General features: G+C 42.3%; 16 non-coding genes across 16 annotated transcripts; all 16 read left to right on the top strand.

The window, feature by feature from the left end:
- The first annotated feature begins 342 nt into the window (after positions 1-342).
- On the top strand, positions 343-413 carry trnaf-gaa (transfer RNA phenylalanine (anticodon GAA)). Its single transcript has one exon. It is a non-coding gene; the product is annotated as a tRNA-Phe (tRNA).
- An 819-nt stretch (positions 414-1,232) lies between these two features.
- trnaf-gaa (transfer RNA phenylalanine (anticodon GAA)) lies at positions 1,233-1,305 on the top strand. The gene has a single exon. It is a non-coding gene; the product is annotated as a tRNA-Phe (tRNA).
- An 816-nt stretch (positions 1,306-2,121) lies between these two features.
- On the top strand, positions 2,122-2,194 carry trnaf-gaa (transfer RNA phenylalanine (anticodon GAA)). The gene has a single exon. It is a non-coding gene; the product is annotated as a tRNA-Phe (tRNA).
- An 816-nt stretch (positions 2,195-3,010) lies between these two features.
- On the top strand, positions 3,011-3,083 carry trnaf-gaa (transfer RNA phenylalanine (anticodon GAA)). Its single transcript has one exon. It is a non-coding gene; the product is annotated as a tRNA-Phe (tRNA).
- An 816-nt stretch (positions 3,084-3,899) lies between these two features.
- trnaf-gaa (transfer RNA phenylalanine (anticodon GAA)) lies at positions 3,900-3,972 on the top strand. Its single transcript has one exon. It is a non-coding gene; the product is annotated as a tRNA-Phe (tRNA).
- An 816-nt stretch (positions 3,973-4,788) lies between these two features.
- Positions 4,789-4,861, top strand: trnaf-gaa (transfer RNA phenylalanine (anticodon GAA)). Its single transcript has one exon. It is a non-coding gene; the product is annotated as a tRNA-Phe (tRNA).
- Positions 4,862-5,677: 816 nt separating this feature from the next.
- trnaf-gaa (transfer RNA phenylalanine (anticodon GAA)) lies at positions 5,678-5,750 on the top strand. The gene has a single exon. It is a non-coding gene; the product is annotated as a tRNA-Phe (tRNA).
- An 816-nt stretch (positions 5,751-6,566) lies between these two features.
- On the top strand, positions 6,567-6,639 carry trnaf-gaa (transfer RNA phenylalanine (anticodon GAA)). Its single transcript has one exon. It is a non-coding gene; the product is annotated as a tRNA-Phe (tRNA).
- Positions 6,640-7,455: 816 nt separating this feature from the next.
- Positions 7,456-7,528, top strand: trnaf-gaa (transfer RNA phenylalanine (anticodon GAA)). Its single transcript has one exon. It is a non-coding gene; the product is annotated as a tRNA-Phe (tRNA).
- Positions 7,529-11,381: 3,853 nt separating this feature from the next.
- trnaf-gaa (transfer RNA phenylalanine (anticodon GAA)) lies at positions 11,382-11,451 on the top strand. The gene has a single exon. It is a non-coding gene; the product is annotated as a tRNA-Phe (tRNA).
- Positions 11,452-12,267: 816 nt separating this feature from the next.
- trnaf-gaa (transfer RNA phenylalanine (anticodon GAA)) lies at positions 12,268-12,340 on the top strand. Its single transcript has one exon. It is a non-coding gene; the product is annotated as a tRNA-Phe (tRNA).
- An 816-nt stretch (positions 12,341-13,156) lies between these two features.
- On the top strand, positions 13,157-13,229 carry trnaf-gaa (transfer RNA phenylalanine (anticodon GAA)). Its single transcript has one exon. It is a non-coding gene; the product is annotated as a tRNA-Phe (tRNA).
- Positions 13,230-14,045: 816 nt separating this feature from the next.
- Positions 14,046-14,118, top strand: trnaf-gaa (transfer RNA phenylalanine (anticodon GAA)). The gene has a single exon. It is a non-coding gene; the product is annotated as a tRNA-Phe (tRNA).
- A 4,705-nt stretch (positions 14,119-18,823) lies between these two features.
- On the top strand, positions 18,824-18,896 carry trnaf-gaa (transfer RNA phenylalanine (anticodon GAA)). Its single transcript has one exon. It is a non-coding gene; the product is annotated as a tRNA-Phe (tRNA).
- Positions 18,897-19,712: 816 nt separating this feature from the next.
- Positions 19,713-19,785, top strand: trnaf-gaa (transfer RNA phenylalanine (anticodon GAA)). The gene has a single exon. It is a non-coding gene; the product is annotated as a tRNA-Phe (tRNA).
- Positions 19,786-20,601: 816 nt separating this feature from the next.
- On the top strand, positions 20,602-20,674 carry trnaf-gaa (transfer RNA phenylalanine (anticodon GAA)). Its single transcript has one exon. It is a non-coding gene; the product is annotated as a tRNA-Phe (tRNA).
- Positions 20,675-21,082: the final 408 nt, after the last annotated feature.

Raw genomic sequence — 21,082 nt, forward strand, 5'->3', positions numbered from 1 at the left:
ACAAATACAGAGTGTGAATTTATTAAATCAAGCAATAAGCCTAATATGATGAAACAACTCATATGTATGTGTATGAAATGCACATATATATTACAATATATAAATTGTGACACGGGTGCCCCGTAATTGTAGGCCACTGCTGACAGCCATAAAATAAAATTTTGCAAAATATTTCTTAGAATATTATCACACAAAATATCCACGGCAAGATTCTCAGTTACAAATATTTATATCCAGGCTGGATTCGAACCTTGCGACCTCCCGATCTTTTCTCAATTTTTTTTCCTTTTTCTTCCTTTTTCTTCCCCTTCTTCCCCCCCTCATACAGACGATTGTTCCCCAGCTTTAGCTCAGTTGGGGAGAGCGTTAGACTGAAGATCTAAAGGTCCCTGGTTCGATCCCGGGTTTCGGCATGAACTCGACCTAGCTAGGCGGAAAGCCTCAGCTTTTGAATTACCTGTGCATTCTGTTGAAAAATTATAAACAGACATAAACTGTTTGATGTTTTGTTGTGAGATTTCACAGTGGGATTGTCAGAACTCGAGACTCTAGATGTTCAATTCATCTGCTGATAAAGCATTTGGAGAAGGAAATGTGTAGGTGTCAACTTGCATGTACGCGTTGTCCAAAAGCATAGGTGTACCACTTCACGACATGCTTAAGTTTTGACTGAATTGGACTTTCCTCTGCTTCCTTCGGCTTATGGACAGTCTTTGTCCAAAAGTAAAAAGAGATGTGGCAAAGATGTCAACTGTTTGTTTGAGGAATCCAAAGTGACCATGTTCTAAGAGACCTTTGAAGGTATGAAATGATTCCCTTAAGACTAGAGGCTGGCTGCTTCATGCTTATCGTAAGCAAGCAAGGAGTCAGTAAGAGAGCTATGGAGAATGTGGGCATTGATCCCACTACCTCTCGCATGCAAAGCAAGCGCTCTAACCACTTGAGCTAATCCCCCTCTCAAGAGTTTATTCCTTTTGATTGGAGTATTAAGGAAAGCTTACGGATCAGCTCAGCCCGACTAGGAAATAATACCGAATCCAGCATTGACCCACAAGGTTTTCTCATGTTGGCATCATGATAAACATTGCCAAATTAGGTCTTGCCGTACCTGTCCCGTGAATTTCACTGTGCCGAAACCGTTACGCTGTGAAAGCATGTTGCAAGAACCTAAGGAAAGGTAACAGTCGTTGAAAAAGTTTCGTTTGCATCTCGACGTGGTTTATCTGCAGCTTGCCGAAATAGCTCAGTTGGGAGAGCGTTAGACTGAAGATCTAAAGGTCCCTGGTTCGATCCCGGGTTTTGGCATGAACTCGACCTAGCTAGGCGGTAAGCCTCAGCTTTTGAATGACCTGTGCATTCTGTTGAAAAATTATAAACAGACATAAACTGTTTGATGTTTTGTTGTGAGATTTCACAGTGGGATTGTCAGAACTCGAGACTCTAGATGTTCAATTCATCTGCTGATAAAGCATTTGGAGAAGGAAATGTGTAGGTGTCAACTTGCATGTACGCGTTGTCCAAAAGCATAGGTGTACCACTTCACGACATGCTTAAGTTTTGACTGAATTGGACTTTCCTCTGCTTCCTTTGGCTTATGGACAGTCTTTGTCCAAAAGTAAAAAGAGATGTGGCAAAGATGTCAACTGTTTGCTGGAGGAATCCAAAGTGACCATGTTCTAAGAGACCTTTGAAGGTCATGAAATGATTCCCTTAAGACTAGAGCTGGCTGCTTCATGCTTATCGTAAGCAAGCAAGGAGTCAGTAAGAGAGCTTTGGAGAATGTGGGCATCGATCCCACTACCTCTCGCATGCAAAGCAAGCGCTCTACCACTTGAGCTAATGCCCCTCTCAAGAGTTTATCCTTTTGATTGGAGTATTAAGAAAAGCTTACGGATCAGCTCAGCCCGACTAGGAAATAATACCGAATCCAGCATTGACCCACAAGGTTTTCTCATGTTGGCATCATGATAAACATTGCCAAATTAGGTCTTGCTGTACCTGTCCGTGAATTTCACTGTGCCAAAACCGTTACGCTGTGAAAGCATGTTGCAAGAACCTAAGGAAAGGTAACAGTCGTTGATAAAGTTTCGTTTGCATCTCGACGTGGTTTATCTGCAGCTTGCCGGAATAGCTCAGTTGGGAGAGCGTTAGACTGAAGGTCTAAAGGTCCCTGGTTTGATCCCGGGTTTCCGCATGAATTCGACCTAGCTAGGTGGAAAGCCTCAGCTTTTGAATGACCTTTGCATTCTGTTGAAAAATTATAAACAGACATAAACTGTTTGATGTTTTGTTGTGAGATTTCACAGTGGGATTGTCAGAACTCGAGACTCTAGATGTTCAATTCATCTGCTGATAAAGCATTTGGAGAAGGAAATGTGTAGGTGTCAACTTGCATGTACGCGTTGTCCAAAAGCATAGGTGTACCACTTCACGACATGCTTAAGTTTTGACTGAATTGGACTTTCCTCTGCTTCCTTCGGCTTATGGACAGCCTTTGTCCAAAAGTAAAAAGAGATGTGGCAAAGATGTTAACTGTTTGCTGGAGGAATCCAAAGTGACCATGTTCTAAGAGACCTTTGAAGGTCATGAAATGATTCCCTTAAGACTAGAGCTGGCTGCTTCATGCTTATCGTAAGCAAGCAAGGAGTCAGTAAGAGAGCTTTGGAGAATGTGGGCATCGATCCCACTACCTCTCGCATGCAAAGCGAGCGCTCTACCACTTGAGCTAATGCCCCTCTCAAGAGTTTATCCTTTTGATTGGAGTATTAAGGAAAGCTTACGGATCAGCTCAGCCCGACTAGGAAATAATACCGAATCCAGCATTGACCCACAAGGTTTTCTCATGTTGGCATCATGATAAACATTGCCAAATTAGGTCTTGCCGTACCTGTCCGTGAATTTCACTGTGCCTAAACCGTTACGCTGTGAAAGCATGTTGCAAGAACCTAAGGAAAGGTAACAGTCGTTGAAAAAGTTTCGTTTGCATCTCGACGTGGTTTATCTGCAGCTTGCCGAAATAGCTCAGTTGGGAGAGCGTTAGACTGAAGATCTAAAGGTCCCTGGTTCGATCCCGGGTTTCGGCATGAACTCGACCTAGCTAGGCGGTAAGCCTCAGCTTTTGAATGACCTGTGCATTCTGTTGAAAAATTATAAACAGACATAAACTGTTTGATGTTTTGTTGTGAGATTTCACAGTGGGATTGTCAGAACTCGAGACTCTAGATGTTCAATTCATCTGCTGATAAAGCATTTGGAGAAGGAAATGTGTAGGTGTCAACTTGCATGTACGCGTTGTCCAAAAGCATAGGTGTACCACTTCACGACATGCTTAAGTTTTGACTGAATTGGACTTTCCTCTGCTTCCTTTGGCTTATGGACAGTCTTTGTCCAAAAGTAAAAAGAGATGTGGCAAAGATGTCAACTGTTTGCTGGAGGAATCCAAAGTGACCATGTTCTAAGAGACCTTTGAAGGTCATGAAATGATTCCCTTAAGACTAGAGCTGGCTGCTTCATGCTTATCGTAAGCAAGCAAGGAGTCAGTAAGAGAGCTTTGGAGAATGTGGGCATCGATCCCACTACCTCTCGCATGCAAAGCGAGCGCTCTACCACTTGAGCTAATGCCCCTCTCAAGAGTTTATCCTTTTGATTGGAGTATTAAGGAAAGCTTACGGATCAGCTCAGCCCGACTAGGAAATAATACCGAATCCAGCATTGACCCACAAGGTTTTCTCATGTTGGCATCATGATAAACATTGCCAAATTAGGTCTTGCTGTACCTGTCCGTGAATTTCACTGTGCCAAAACCGTTACGCTGTGAAAGCATGTTGCAAGAACCTAAGGAAAGGTAACAGTCGTTGATAAAGTTTCGTTTGCATCTCGACGTGGTTTATCTGCAGCTTGCCGGAATAGCTCAGTTGGGAGAGCGTTAGACTGAAGGTCTAAAGGTCCCTGGTTTGATCCCGGGTTTCCGCATGAATTCGACCTAGCTAGGTGGAAAGCCTCAGCTTTTGAATGACCTTTGCATTCTGTTGAAAAATTATAAACAGACATAAACTGTTTGATGTTTTGTTGTGAGATTTCACAGTGGGATTGTCAGAACTCGAGACTCTAGATGTTCAATTCATCTGCTGATAAAGCATTTGGAGAAGGAAATGTGTAGGTGTCAACTTGCATGTACGCGTTGTCCAAAAGCATAGGTGTACCACTTCACGACATGCTTAAGTTTTGACTGAATTGGACTTTCCTCTGCTTCCTTTGGCTTATGGACAGTCTTTGTCCAAAAGTAAAAAGAGATGTGGCAAAGATGTCAACTGTTTGCTGGAGGAATCCAAAGTGACCATGTTCTAAGAGACCTTTGAAGGTCATGAAATGATTCCCTTAAGACTAGAGCTGGCTGCTTCATGCTTATCGTAAGCAAGCAAGGAGTCAGTAAGAGAGCTTTGGAGAATGTGGGCATCGGTCCCACTACCTCTCGCATGCAAAGCGAGCGCTCTACCACTTGAGCTAATCCCCCTCTCAAGAGTTTATCCTTTTGATTGGAGTATTAAGGAAAGCTTACGGATCAGCTCAGCCCGACTAGGAAATAATACCGAATCCAGCATCGACCCACAAGGTTTTCTCATGTTGGCATCATGATAAACATTGCCAAATTAGGTCTTGCCGTACCTGTCCGTGAATTTCACTGTGCCGAAACCGTTACGCTGTGAAAGCATGTTGCAAGAACCTAAGGAAAGGTAACAGTCGTTGATAAAGTTTCGTTTGCATCTCGACGTGGTTTATCTGCAGCTTGCCGAAATAGCTCAGTTGGGAGAGCGTTAGACTGAAGATCTAAAGGTCCCTGGTTCGATCCCGGGTTTCGGCATGAACTCGACCTAGCTAGGCGGAAAGCCTCAGCTTTTGAATTACCTGTGCATTCTGTTGAAAAATTATAAACAGACATAAACTGTTTGATGTTTTGTTGTGAGATTTCACAGTGGGATTGTCAGAACTCGAGACTCTAGATGTTCAATTCATCTGCTGATAAAGCATTTGGAGAAGGAAATGTGTAGGTGTCAACTTGCATGTACGCGTTGTCCAAAAGCATAGGTGTACCACTTCACGACATGCTTAAGTTTTGACTGAATTGGACTTTCCTCTGCTTCCTTCGGCTTATGGACAGTCTTTGTCCAAAAGTAAAAAGAGATGTGGCAAAGATGTCAACTGTTTGCTGGAGGAATCCAAAGTGACCATGTTCTAAGAGACCTTTGAAGGTCATGAAATGATTCCCTTAAGACTAGAGCTGGCTGCTTCATGCTTATCGTAAGCAAGAAAGGAGTCAGTAAGAGAGCTTTGGAGAATGTGGGCATCGATCCTACTACCTCTCGCATGCAAAGCGAGCGCTCTACCACTTGAGCTAATCCCCCTCTCAAGAGTTTATCCTTTTGATTGGAGTTTTAAGGAAAGCTTACGGGTCAGCTCAGCCCGACTAGGAAATAATACCGAATCCAGCATTGACCCACAAGGTTTTCTCATGTTGGCATCATGATAAACATTGCCAAATTAGGTCTTGCCGTACCTGTCCGTGAATTTCACTGTGCCAAAACCGTTACGCTGTGAAAGCATGTTGCAAGAACCTAAGGAAAGGTAACAGTCGTTGATAAAGTTTCGTTTGCATCTCGACGTGGTTTATCTGCAGCTTGCCGAAATAGCTCAGTTGGGAGAGCGTTAGACTGAAGATTTAAAGGTCCCTGGTTCGATCCCGGGTTTCCGCATGAACTCGACCTAGCTAGGCGGAAAGCCTCAGCTTTTGAATGACCTGTGCATTCTGTTGAAAAATTATAAACAGACATAAACTGTTTGATGTTTTGTTGTGAGATTTCACAGTGGGATTGTCAGAACTCGAGACTCTAGATGTTCAATTCATCTGCTGATAAAGCATTTGGAGAAGGAAATGTGTAGGTGTCAACATGCATGTACGCGTTGTCCAAAAGCATAGGTGTACCACTTCACAACATGCTTAAGTTTTGACTGAATTGGACTTTCCTCTGCTTCCTTCGGCTTATGGACAGTCTTTGTCCAAAAGTAAAAAGAGATGTGGCAAAGATGTCAACTGTTTGCTGGAGGAATCCAAAGTGACCATGTTCTAAGAGACCTTTGAAGGTCATGAAATGATTCCCTTAAGACTAGAGCTGGCTGCTTCATGCTTATCGTAAGCAAGCAAGGAGTCAGTAAGAGAGCTTTGGAGAATGTGGGCATCGATCCCACTACCTCTCGCATGCAAAGCGAGCGCTCTACCACTTGAGCTAATCCCCCTCTCAAGAGTTTATCCTTTTGATTGGAGTATTAAGGAAAGCTTACGGATCAGCTCAGCCCGACTAGGAAATAATACCGAATCCAGCATTGACCCACAAGGTTTTCTCATGTTGGCATCATGATAAACATTGCCAAATTAGGTCTTGCCGTACCTGTCCGTGAATTTCACTGTGCCGAAACCGTTACGCTGTGAAAGCATGTTGCAAGAACCTAAGGAAAGGTAACAGTCGTTGAAAAAGTTTCGTTTGCATCTCGACGTGGTTTATCTGCAGCTTGCCGAAATAGCTCAGTTGGGAGAGCGTTAGACTGAAGATCTAAAGGTCCCTGGTTCGATCCCGGGTTTCGGCATGAACTCGACCTAGCTAGGCGGTAAGCCTCAGCTTTTGAATGACCTGTGCATTCTGTTGAAAAATTATAAACAGACATAAACTGTTTGATGTTTTGTTGTGAGATTTCACAGTGGGATTGTCAGAACTCGAGACTCTAGATGTTCAATTCATCTGCTGATAAAGCATTTGGAGAAGGAAATGTGTAGGTGTCAACTTGCATGTACGCGTTGTCCAAAAGCATAGGTGTACCACTTCACGACATGCTTAAGTTTTGACTGAATTGGACTTTCCTCTGCTTCCTTTGGCTTATGGACAGTCTTTGTCCAAAAGTAAAAAGAGATGTGGCAAAGATGTCAACTGTTTGCTGGAGGAATCCAAAGTGACCATGTTCTAAGAGACCTTTGAAGGTCATGAAATGATTCCCTTAAGACTAGAGCTGGCTGCTTCATGCTTATCGTAAGCAAGAAAGGAGTCAGTAAGAGAGCTTTGGAGAATGTGGGCATCGATCCTACCACCTCTCGCATGCAAAGCGAGCTCTCTACCACTTGAGCTAATCCCCCTCTCAAGAGTTTATCCTTTTGATTGGAGTTTTAAGGAAAGCTTACGGATCAGCTCAGCCCGACTAGGAAATAATACCGAATCCAGCATTGACCCACAAGGTTTTCTCATGTTGGCATCATGATAAACATTGCCAAATTAGGTCTTGCCGTACCTGTCCGTGAATTTCACTGTGCCAAAACCGTTACGCTGTGAAAGCATGTTGCAAGAACCTAAGGAAAGGTAACAGTCGTTGATAAAGTTTCGTTTGCATCTCGACGTGGTTTATCTGCAGCTTGCCGAAATAGCTCAGTTGGGAGAGCGTTAGACTGAAGATTTAAAGGTCCCTGGTTCGATCCCGGGTTTCCGCATGAACTCGACCTAGCTAGGCGGAAAGCCTCAGCTTTTGAATGACCTGTGCATTCTGTTGAAAAATTATAAACAGACATAAACTGTTTGATGTTTTGTTGTGAGATTTCACAGTGGGATTGTCAGAACTCGAGACTCTAGATGTTCAATTCATCTGCTGATAAAGCATTTGGAGAAGGAAATGTGTAGGTGTCAACTTGCATGTACGTGTTGTCCAAAAGCATAGGTGTACCACTTCACAACATGCTTAAGTTTTGACTGAATTGGACTTTCCTCTGCTTCCTTCGGCTTATGGACAGTCTTTGTCCAAAAGTAAAAAGAGATGTGGCAAAGATGTCAACTGTTTGCTGGAGGAATCCAAAGTGACCATGTTCTAAGAGACCTTTGAAGGTCATGAAATGATTCCCTTAAGACTATTGCTGGCTGTTTCATGCTTATCGTAAGCAAGCAAGGAGTCAGTAAGAAAGCTTTGGAGAATGTGGGCATCGATCCCATTACCTCTCGCATGCAAAGCGAGCGCTCTACCACTTGAGCTAATCCCCCTCTCAAGAGTTTATTCTTTTGATTGGAGTTTTAAGGAAAGCTTACGGATCAGCTCAGCCCGACTAGGAAATAATACCGAATCCAGCATTGACCCACAAGGTTTTCTCATGTTGGCATCATGATAAACATTGCCAAATTAGGTCTTGCCGTACCTGTCCGTGAATTTCACTGTGCCAAAACCGTTACGCTGTGAAAGCATGTTGCAAGAACCTAAGGAAAGGTAACAGTCGTTGATAAAGTTTCGTTTGCATCTCGACGTGGTTTATCTGCAGCTTGCCGAAATGGCGGTACCTGCAAGCCACCCGTCTGTAAAATACATCCAATGCCTGAGCCCCATTCCATTTTTGCTCGGCCAATGGCGCGCGAACCATTCCATTTTCTTCGTTTTCCTCGGCCTATCCCTGGCCACCATTCCATTTTTCCTCGACCAATGCCTGGCCACCATTCCATTTTTCCTCTGGCCAATGCCTGACCATCATTCCATTTTTCCTCGGCCAATGACACGACGAAGGTGAACTTGCCCCGGTCACGTCATAGTTTATAAACTTACACCGCGTAGAAGAAACACCGTCTCGGATTTGGGATTTCTCAACAAGCCACAGGTATGCCTTATTTGTTTGTGTAAGGAACCAATAAATTAATACTGTAGATATATTTTGCGATCATCAGAAAGGTAGTCAGCTAAAAAATACTCTGTAGTAGTCTCCTGCGGTGACTGTCATGAACGTAGCTCGTTAGCAAACTATCATATAACTTCTAACTAGCCTAAATTAATTCTAATCTTGAAGAATAATTTAATTAATGTTTTTCTGTGTTAGCCATCTATCCTCTTTTTCGATTTTCAACGGACAATTGCAGAAATCGTGAGGTAATTTACCGGTATATAAACGCGTTATTTATCGGTTTTTAAACGCCTTAGAAAATACGTGACCCTGCTTAACATGTTATTGTTTTGTTATTACTAAGTATCTACGTAGAAACGAACATTATAAAGTATATGGTTAAGTGAGTAATACGAATCCTTGGACTATTAAAAGGGTTAAAAACACATTAGTAACTAGTGAGTTGGTACCAACTGCTCACATGCATTCTTAGTTGCCATGGATTGACTTATTTGTTAATTTATGTTTGTTTTAATTATAAAGTATATGTGTTTGTGGATTTCATAAGGTAACTTTAATTAAACCTGCAATCTGCAAATACAGAATAATGTATTACTAGGGTTGACTGTTTATGATGAGTTTTAGTAACTATATTTATTTGCTCCCTATATTTAAAAAGTATTTCTGCTACATTTTCAGGCACGTTCCATGACTCGGTCCAGCCTTCACCAGTGACCTCGGCCCAGCCTCCACCAGTGACCTCGGTCCAGCCTTCACCAGTGACCTCGGCCCAGCCTCCACCAGTGACCTCGGCCCAGCCTCCACCAGTGACCTCGGCCCAGCCTCCACCAGTGACCTCGGCCCAGCCTCCACCAGTGACCTCGGTCCAGCCTCCACCAGTGCCTATTCAGTCTCCATCAGAGCCTTCAGCTCAACAAATGGTAAGTGATAGTACCTTACTTTCATTGTTAAACATGCTCATTGTTAAATTCTCCAATAAACAGCACACAAATAAGAATGCTACACACAAATGTTTTATTTTCTCATGCTTTATTGTAATTAAAACTTTATTGTATATAGAAAATGCACATTTATACAGACATTATAACATTTCATATTATTATTATTTTTATTTCTAGGCTGTGGATGTCCATAACATTCCTGGAATGGAAAGGGTGGATGAATTAGCAGAGTATCTGGTTGAGCTTCGCACTCAAACACGCCTCACCCTGACAAACCAGCAGACCACCACGATTGTTAGTTTGTGGCAAAACCTAAACCAGTTTGATAAAAACAGACTGGTGTATGCAGCTCGGCATCAGGATAGGCTGCTGACTGCCCGCTTTAGATCCCCCAAAAAGAAGGCAGTTTTCACCCCTGGTGTTGAGAGCACAAAAAGGTGTGTTCTGGGATCAAGTGGCTCCCCTGCTCAGTGGCCTGACTGCTGTCGGCTCATTAAAACCATCTTTGTAAGACTGGCCAACATCCACAGAAGCCCCACAACTCAGGTCAAGTAAGTCTGTCAAGGTGGGCACTGATGTTGGAGGACTACAGGAACATTAGGCAGCTTGTTTTAAACAATGGGACAGTGATGGAGCAGGCCATCCTTCAGCTGGTAGAGGTGCCACCAAACACAGCAGGTCAGGCAAAAACTAAGTTTAGAAAAATTCTGCCCAGTGCCACACCACCATTAGCCCCTAGTCAACGACATCAGGACACTTCCATTCAGCCTCCTGTTGCTTCCATGGAGTCTGGTTCACAGGCCTCTTTGAGAATGATACAGCCAAGACCTTCACCTGTACTGATGATGTTACCCGCAGGACCAGCTATGTCTGTCATGCCTCAGGTGTTGTTGCCCAGTTCTGTCCCTCAGCCTGCTACCCCCACTGAGCGACATTACAAGCAGACAGTCCCATATAATACCTGTAGGAAGTGTGGACAGTCACGCAAAACAGCAACTGGCCATAGCCAGTACAAGGGGAAGATCTTCTGTCCTATGACAGAGACTAATACCAAGGAACAGTGGCTGGAAAAGATGAGAAAACTGTGATTAATGTGTATACTTTATTTTCATACATTACTATTGTATTTTTATAATACTAAAATATAATTATTATTATCTTTAATGGTTTAAAATGTTTTGCTGTAGTTTATTGGAATTTTTTATAGTTCAGCTGCTGTGGCATTAATATGTGTATATATGTATTAGTGTAGATTTAATATTTTATTTTTATGTAAATTGTAGTATAATTTTGTTAATTGTATTAGAATATCATTTTGTTAATTTTATTCATGTTTATTATATATATATATATATACATAAAGTGTATAAAGTATATAAAGTGTGAATAAATATATAAAGTGTGAATACAAATACAGAGTGTGAATTTATTAAATCAAGCAATAAGCCTAATATGATGAAACAACTCATATGTATGTGTATGAAATGCACATATATATTACAATATATAAATTGTGACACGGGTGCCCCGTAATTGTAGGCACTGCTGACAGCCATAAAATAAAATTTTGCAAAATATTTCTTAGAATATTATCACACAAAATATCCACGGCAAGATTCTCAGTTACAAATATTTATATCCAGGCTGGATTCGAACCTGCGACCTCCCGATCTTTTCTCAATTTTTTTTTCCTTTTTCTTCCTTTTTCTTCCCCTTCTTCCCCCCCTCATACAGACGATTGTTCCCCAGCTTTAGCTCAGTTGGGAGAGCGTTAGACTGAAGATCTAAAGGTCCCTGGTTCGATCCCGGGTTTCGGCATGAACTCGACCTAGCTAGGCGGAAAGCCTCAGCTTTTGAATTACCTGTGCATTCTGTTGAAAAATTATAAACAGACATAAACTGTTTGATGTTTTGTTGTGAGATTTCACAGTGGGATTGTCAGAACTCGAGACTCTAGATGTTCAATTCATCTGCTGATAAAGCATTTGGAGAAGGAAATGTGTAGGTGTCAACTTGCATGTACGCGTTGTCCAAAAGCATAGGTGTACCACTTCACGACATGCTTAAGTTTTGACTGAATTGGACTTTCCTCTGCTTCCTTCGGCTTATGGACAGTCTTTGTCCAAAAGTAAAAAGAGATGTGGCAAAGATGTCAACTGTTTGTTGGAGGAATCCAAAGTGACCATGTTCTAAGAGACCTTTGAAGGTCATGAAATGATTCCCTTAAGACTAGAGCTGGCTGCTTCATGCTTATCGTAAGCAAGCAAGGAGTCAGTAAGAGAGCTATGGAGAATGTGGGCATTGATCCCACTACCTCTCGCATGCAAAGCAAGCGCTCTACCACTTGAGCTAATCCCCCTCTCAAGAGTTTATCCTTTTGATTGGAGTATTAAGGAAAGCTTACGGATCAGCTCAGCCCGACTAGGAAATAATACCGAATCCAGCATTGACCCACAAGGTTTTCTCATGTTGGCATCATGATAAACATTGCCAAATTAGGTCTTGCCGTACCTGTCCGTGAATTTCACTGTGCCGAAACCGTTACGCTGTGAAAGCATGTTGCAAGAACCTAAGGAAAGGTAACAGTCGTTGAAAAAGTTTCGTTTGCATCTCGACGTGGTTTATCTGCAGCTTGCCGAAATAGCTCAGTTGGGAGAGCGTTAGACTGAAGATCTAAAGGTCCCTGGTTCGATCCCGGGTTTTGGCATGAACTCGACCTAGCTAGGCGGTAAGCCTCAGCTTTTGAATGACCTGTGCATTCTGTTGAAAAATTATAAACAGACATAAACTGTTTGATGTTTTGTTGTGAGATTTCACAGTGGGATTGTCAGAACTCGAGACTCTAGATGTTCAATTCATCTGCTGATAAAGCATTTGGAGAAGGAAATGTGTAGGTGTCAACTTGCATGTACGCGTTGTCCAAAAGCATAGGTGTACCACTTCACGACATGCTTAAGTTTTGACTGAATTGGACTTTCCTCTGCTTCCTTTGGCTTATGGACAGTCTTTGTCCAAAAGTAAAAAGAGATGTGGCAAAGATGTCAACTGTTTGCTGGAGGAATCCAAAGTGACCATGTTCTAAGAGACCTTTGAAGGTCATGAAATGATTCCCTTAAGACTAGAGCTGGCTGCTTCATGCTTATCGTAAGCAAGCAAGGAGTCAGTAAGAGAGCTTTGGAGAATGTGGGCATCGATCCCACTACCTCTCGCATGCAAAGCAAGCGCTCTACCACTTGAGCTAATGCCCCTCTCAAGAGTTTATCCTTTTGATTGGAGTATTAAGAAAAGCTTACGGATCAGCTCAGCCCGACTAGGAAATAATACCGAATCCAGCATTGACCCACAAGGTTTTCTCATGTTGGCATCATGATAAACATTGCCAAATTAGGTCTTGCTGTACCTGTCCGTGAATTTCACTGTGCCAAAACCGTTACGCTGTGAAAGCATGTTGCAAGAACCTAAGGAAAGGTAACAGTCGTTGATAAAGTTTCGTTTGCATCTCGACGTGGTTTATCTGCAGCTTGCCGGAATAGCTCAGTTGGGAGAGCGTTAGACTGAAGGTCTAAAGGTCCCTGGTTTGATCCCGGGTTTCCGCATGAATTCGACCTAGCTAGGTGGAAAGCCTCAGCTTTTGAATGACCTTTGCATTCTGTTGAAAAATTATAAACAGACATAAACTGTTTGATGTTTTGTTGTGAGATTTCACAGTGGGATTGTCAGAACTCGAGACTCTAGATGTTCAATTCATCTGCTGATAAAGCATTTGGAGAAGGAAATGTGTAGGTGTCAACTTGCATGTACGCGTTGTCCAAAAGCATAGGTGTACCACTTCACGACATGCTTAAGTTTTGACTGAATTGGACTTTCCTCTGCTTCCTTCGGCTTATGGACAGCCTTTGTCCAAAAGTAAAAAGAGATGTGGCAAAGATGTTAACTGTTTGCTGGAGGAATCCAAAGTGACCATGTTCTAAGAGACCTTTGAAGGTCATGAAATGATTCCCTTAAGACTAGAGCTGGCTGCTTCATGCTTATCGTAAGCAAGCAAGGAGTCAGTAAGAGAGCTTTGGAGAATGTGGGCATCGATCCCACTACCTCTCGCATGCAAAGCGAGCGCTCTACCACTTGAGCTAATCCCCCTCTCAAGAGTTTATTCTTTTGATTGGAGTTTTAAGGAAAGCTTACGGATCAGCTCAGCCCGACTAGGAAATAATACCGAATCCAGCATTGACCCACAAGGTTTTCTCATGTTGGCATCATGATAAACATTGCCAAATTAGGTCTTGCTGTACCTGTCCGTGAATTTCACTGTGCCAAAACCGTTACGCTGTGAAAGCATGTTGCAAGAACCTAAGGAAAGGTAACAGTCGTTGATAAAGTTTCGTTTGCATCTCGACGTGGTTTATCTGCAGCTTGCCGAAATAGCTCAGTTGGGAGAGCGTTAGACTGAAGATCTAAAGGTCCCTGGTTCGTTCCCGGGTTTCGGCATGAACTCGACCTAGCTAGGCGGAAAGCCTCAGCTTTTGAATTACCTGTGCATTCTGTTGAAAAATTATAAACAGACATAAACTGTTTGATGTTTTGTTGTGAGATTTCACAGTGGGATTGTCAGAACTCGAGACTCTAGATGTTCAATTCATCTGCTGATAAAGCATTTGGAGAAGGAAATGTGTAGGTGTCAACTTGCATGTACGCGTTGTCCAAAAGCATAGGTGTACCACTTCACGACATGCTTAAGTTTTGACTGAATTGGACTTTCCTCTGCTTCCTTCGGCTTATGGACAGTCTTTGTCCAAAAGTAAAAAGAGATGTGGCAAAGATGTCAACTGTTTGTTGGAGGAATCCAAAGTGACCATGTTCTAAGAGACCTTTGAAGGTCATGAAATGATTCCCTTAAGACTAGAGCTGGCTGCTTCATGCTTATCGTAAGCAAGCAAGGAGTCAGTAAGAGAGCTATGGAGAATGTGGGCATTGATCCCACTACCTCTCGCATGCAAAGCAAGCGCTCTACCACTTGAGCTAATCCCCCTCTCAAGAGTTTATCCTTTTGATTGGAGTATTAAGGAAAGCTTACGGATCAGCTCAGCCCGACTAGGAAATAATACCGAATCCAGCATTGACCCACAAGGTTTTCTCATGTTGGCATCATGATAAACATTGCCAAATTAGGTCTTGCCGTACCTGTCCGTGAATTTCACTGTGCCGAAACCGTTACGCTGTGAAAGCATGTTGCAAGAACCTAAGGAAAGGTAACAGTCGTTGAAAAAGTTTCGTTTGCATCTCGACGTGGTTTATCTGCAGCTTGCCGAAATGGCGGTACCTGCAAGCCACCCGTCTGTAAAATACATCCAATGCCTGAGCCCCATTCCATTTTTGCTCGGCCAATGGCGCGCGAACCATTCCATTTTCTTCGTTTTCCTCGGCCTATCCCTGGCCACCATTCCATTTTTCCTCGACCAATGCCTGGCCACCATTCCATTTTTCCTCTGGCCAATGCCTGACCATCATTCCATTTTTCCTCGGCCAATGACACGACGAAGGTGAACTTGCCCCGGTCACGTCATAGTTTATAAACTTACACCGCGTAGAAGAAACACCGTCTCGGATTTGGGATTTCTCAACAAGCCACAGGTATGCCTTATTTGTTTGTGTAAGGAACCAATAAATTAATACTGTAGATATATTTTGCGATCATCAGAAAGGTAGTCAGCTAAAAAATACTCTGTAGTAGTCTCCTGCGGTGACTGTCATGAACGTAGCTCGTTAGCAAACTATCATATAACTTCTAACTAGCCTAAATTAATTCTAATCTTGAAGAATAATTTAATTAATGTTTTTCTGTGTTAGCCATCTATCCTCTTTTTCGATTTTCAACGGACAATTGCAGAAATCGTGAGGTAATTTACCGGTATATAAACGCGTTATTTATCGGTTTTTAAACGCCTTAGAAAATACGTGACCCTGCTTAACATGTTATTGTTTTGTTATTACTAAGTATCTACGTAGAAACGAACATTATAAAGTATATGGTTAAGTGAGTAATACGAATCCTTGGACTATTAAAAGGGTTAAAAACACATTAGTAACTAGTGAGTTGGTACCAACTGCTCACATGCATTCTTAGTTGCCATGGATTGACTTATTTGTTAATTTATGTTTGTTTTAATTATAAAGTATATGTGTTTGTGGATTTCATAAGGTAACTTTAATTAAACCTGCAATCTGCAAATACAGAATAATGTATTACTAGGGTTGACTGTTTATGATGAGTTTTAGTAACTATATTTATTTGCTCCCTATATTTAAAAAGTATTTCTGCTACATTTTCAGGCATGTTCCATGACTCGGTCCAGCCTTCACCAGTGACCTCGGCCCAGCCTCCACCAGTGACCTCGGTCCAGCCTTCACCAGTGACCTCGGCCCAGCCTCCACCAGTGACCTCGGCCCAGCCTCCACCAGTGACCTCGGCCCAGCCTCCACCAGTGACCTCGGTCCAGCCTCCACCAGTGCCTATTCAGTCTCCATCAGAGCCTTCAGCTCAACAAATGGTAAGTGATAGTACCTTACTTTCATTGTTAAACATGCTCATTGTTAAATTCTCCAATAAACAGCACACAAATAAGAATGCTACACACAAATGTTTTATTTTCTCATGCTTTATTGTAATTAAAACTTTATTGTATATAGAAAATGCACATTTATACAGACATTATAACATTTCATATTATTATTATTTTTATTTCTAGGCTGTGGATGTCCATAAAATTCCTGGAATGGAAAGGGTGGATGAATTAGCAGAGTATCTGGTTGAGCTTCGCACTCAAACACGCCTCACCCTGACAAACCAGCAGACCACCACGATTGTTAGTTTGTGGCAAAACCTAAACCAGTTTGATAAAAACAGACTGGTGTATGCAGCTCGGCATCAGGATAGGCTGCTGACTGCCCGCTTTAGATCCCCCAAAAAGAAGGCAGTTTTCACCCCTGGTGTTGAGAGCACAAAAAGGTGTGTTCTGGGATCAAGTGGCTCCCCTGCTCAGTGGCCTGACTGCTGTCGGCTCATTAAAACCATCTTTGTAAGACTGGCCAACATCCACAGAAGCCCCACAACTCAGGTCAAGTAAGTCTGTCAAGGTGGGCACTGATGTTGGAGGACTACAGGAACATTAGGCAGCTTGTTTTAAACAATGGGACAGTGATGGAGCAGGCCATCCTTCAGCTGGTAGAGGTGCCACCAAACACAGCAGGTCAGGCAAAAACTAAGTTTAGAAAAATTCTGCCCAGTGCCACACCACCATTAGCCCCTAGTCAACGACATCAGGACACTTCCATTCAGCCTCCTGTTGCTTCCATGGAGTCTGGTTCACAGGCCTCTTTGAGAATGATACAGCCAAGACCTTCACCTGTACTGATGATGTTACCCGCAGGACCAGCTATGTCTGTCATGCCTCAGGTGTTGTTGCCCAGTTCTGTCCCTCAGCCTGCTACCCCCACTGAGCGACATTACAAGCAGACAGTCCCATATAATACCTGTAGGAAGTGTGGACAGTCACGCAAAACAGCAACTGGCCATAGCCAGTACAAGGGGAAGATCTTCTGTCCTATGACAGAGACTAATACCAAGGAACAGTGGCTGGAAAAGATGAGAAAACTGTGATTAATGTGTATACTTTATTTTCATACATTACTATTGTATTTTTATAATACTAAAATATAATTATTATTATCTTTAATGGTTTAAAATGTTTTGCTGTAGTTTATTGGAATTTTTTATAGTTCAGCTGCTGTGGCATTAATATGTGTATATATGTATTAGTGTAGATTTAATATTTTATTTTTATGTAAATTGTAGTATAATTTTGTTAATTGTATTAGAATATCATTTTGTTAATTTTATTCATGTTTATTATATATATATATATATACATAAAGTGTATAAAGTATATAAAGTGTGAATAAATATATAAAGTGTGAATACAAATACAGAGTGTGAATTTATTAAATCAAGCAATAAGCCTAATATGATGAAACAACTCATATGTATGTGTATGAAATGCACATATATATTACAATATATAAATTGTGACACGGGTGCCCCGTAATTGTAGGCACTGCTGACAGCCATAAAATAAAATTTTGCAAAATATTTCTTAGAATATTATCACACAAAATATCCACGGCAAGATTCTCAGTTACAAATATTTATATCCAGGCTGGATTCGAACCTGCGACCTCCCGATCTTTTCTCAATTTTTTTTTCCTTTTTCTTCCCCTTCTTCCCCCCCTCATACAGACGATTGTTCCCCAGCTTTGGCGGAGTTGGGAGAGCGTTAGACTGAAGATCTAAAGGTCCCTGGTTCGATCCCGGGTTTCGGCATGAACTCGACCTAGCTAGGCGGTAAGCCTCAGCTTTTGAATGACCTGTGCATTCTGTTGAAAAATTATAAACAGACATAAACTGTTTGATGTTTTGTTGTGAGATTTCACAGTGGGATTGTCAGAACTCGAGACTCTAGATGTTCAATTCATCTGCTGATAAAGCATTTGGAGAAGGAAATGTGTAGGTGTCAACTTGCATGTACGCGTTGTCCAAAAGCATAGGTGTACCACTTCACGACATGCTTAAGTTTTGACTGAATTGGACTTTCCTCTGCTTCCTTTGGCTTATGGACAGTCTTTGTCCAAAAGTAAAAAGAGATGTGGCAAAGATGTCAACTGTTTGCTGGAGGAATCCAAAGTGACCATGTTCTAAGAGACCTTTGAAGGTCATGAAATGATTCCCTTAAGACTAGAGCTGGCTGCTTCATGCTTATCGTAAGCAAGCAAGGAGTCAGTAAGAGAGCTATGGAGAATGTGGGCATTGATCCCACTACCTCTCGCATGCAAAGCAAGCGCTCTACCACTTGAGCTAATCCCCCTCTCAAGAGTTTATCCTTTTGATTGGAGTATTAAGGAAAGCTTACGGATCAGCTCAGCCCGACTAGGAAATAATACCGAATCCAGCATTGACCCACAAGGTTTTCTCATGTTGGCATCATGATAAACATTGCCAAATTAGGTCTTGCCGTACCTGTCCGTGAATTTCACTGTGCCGAAACCGTTACGCTGTGAAAGCATGTTGCAAGAACCTAAGGAAAGGTAACAGTCGTTGAAAAAGTTTCGTTTGCATCTCGACGTGGTTTATCTGCAGCTTGCCGAAATAGCTCAGTTGGGAGAGCGTTAGACTGAAGATCTAAAGGTCCCTGGTTCGATCCCGGGTTTTGGCATGAACTCGACCTAGCTAGGCGGTAAGCCTCAGCTTTTGAATGACCTGTGCATTCTGTTGAAAAATTATAAACAGACATAAACTGTTTGATGTTTTGTTGTGAGATTTCACAGTGGGATTGTCAGAACTCGAGACTCTAGATGTTCAATTCATCTGCTGATAAAGCATTTGGAGAAGGAAATGTGTAGGTGTCAACTTGCATGTACGCGTTGTCCAAAAGCATAGGTGTACCACTTCACGACATGCTTAAGTTTTGACTGAATTGGACTTTCCTCTGCTTCCTTTGGCTTATGGACAGTCTTTGTCCAAAAGTAAAAAGAGATGTGGCAAAGATGTCAACTGTTTGCTGGAGGAATCCAAAGTGACCATGTTCTAAGAGACCTTTGAAGGTCATGAAATGATTCCCTTAAGACTAGAGCTGGCTGCTTCATGCTTATCGTAAGCAAGCAAGGAGTCAGTAAGAGAGCTTTGGAGAATGTGGGCATCGATCCCACTACCTCTCGCATGCAAAGCAAGCGCTCTACCACTTGAGCTAATGCCCCTCTCAAGAGTTTATCCTTTTGATTGGAGTATTAAGAAAAGCTTACGGATCAGCTCAGCCCGACTAGGAAATAATACCGAATCCAGCATTGACCCACAAGGTTTTCTCATGTTGGCATCATGATAAACATTGCCAAATTAGGTCTTGCTGTACCTGTCCGTGAATTTCACTGTGCCAAAACCGTTACGCTGTGAAAGCATGTTGCAAGAACCTAAGGAAAGGTAACAGTCGTTGATAAAGTTTCGTTTGCATCTCGACGTGGTTTATCTGCAGCTTGCCGGAATAGCTCAGTTGGGAGAGCGTTAGACTGAAGGTCTAAAGGTCCCTGGTTTGATCCCGGGTTTCCGCATGAATTCGACCTAGCTAGGTGGAAAGCCTCAGCTTTTGAATGACCTTTGCATTCTGTTGAAAAATTATAAACAGACATAAACTGTTTGATGTTTTGTTGTGAGATTTCACAGTGGGATTGTCAGAACTCGAGACTCTAGATGTTCAATTCATCTGCTGATAAAGCATTTGGAGAAGGAAATGTGTAGGTGTCAACTTGCATGTACGCGTTGTCCAAAAGCATAGGTGAACCACTTCACGACATGCTTAAGTTTTGACTGAATTGGACTTTCCTCTGCTTCCTTCGGCTTATGGACAGCCTTTGTCCAAAAGTAAAAAGAGATGTGGCAAAGATGTTAACTGTTTGCTGGAGGAATCCAAAGTGACCATGTTCTAAGAGACCTTTGAAGGTCATGAAATGATTCCCTTAAGACTAGAGCTGGCTGCTTCATGCTTATCGTAAGCAAGCAAGGAGTCAGTAAGAGAGCTTTGGAGAATGTGGGCATCGATCCCACTACCTCTCGCATGCAAAGCGAGCGCTCTACCACTTGAGCTAATCCCCCTCTCAAGAGTTTATTCTTTTGATTGGAGTTTTAAGGAAAGCTTACGGATCAGCTCAGCCCGACTAGGAAATAATACCGAATCCAGCATTGACCCACAAGGTTTTCTCATGTTGGCATCATGATAAACATTGCCAAATTAGGTCTTGCTGTACCTGTCCGTGAATTTCACTGTGCCAAAACCGTTACGCTGTGAAAGCATGTTGCAAGAACCTAAGGAAAGGTAACAGTCGTTGATAAAGTTTCGTTTGCATCTCGACGTGGTTTATCTGCAGCTTGCCGAAATAGCTCAGTTGGGAGAGCGTTAGACTGAAGATCTAAAGGTCCCTGGTTCGTTCCCGGGTTTCGGCATGAACTCGACCTAGCTAGGCGGAAAGCCTCAGCTTTTGAATTACCTGTGCATTCTGTTGAAAAATTATAAACAGACATAAACTGTTTGATGTTTTGTTGTGAGATTTCACAGTGGGATTGTCAGAACTCGAGACTCTAGATGTTCAATTCATCTGCTGATAAAGCATTTGGAGAAGGAAATGTGTAGGTGTCAACTTGCATGTACGCGTTGTCCAAAAGCATAGGTGTACCACTTCACGACATGCTTAAGTTTTGACTGAATTGGACTTTCCTCTGCTTCCTTCGGCTTATGGACAGTCTTTGTCCAAAAGTAAAAAGAGATGTGGCAAAGATGTCAACTGTTTGTTGGAGGAATCCAAAGTGACCATGTTCTAAGAGACCTTTGAAGGTCATGAAATGATTCCCTTA

Source organism: Brachyhypopomus gauderio, unplaced genomic scaffold (genome assembly GCF_052324685.1).
Source record: "Brachyhypopomus gauderio isolate BG-103 unplaced genomic scaffold, BGAUD_0.2 sc374, whole genome shotgun sequence".
Classification (NCBI taxonomy): domain Eukaryota; kingdom Metazoa; phylum Chordata; class Actinopteri; order Gymnotiformes; family Hypopomidae; genus Brachyhypopomus; species Brachyhypopomus gauderio.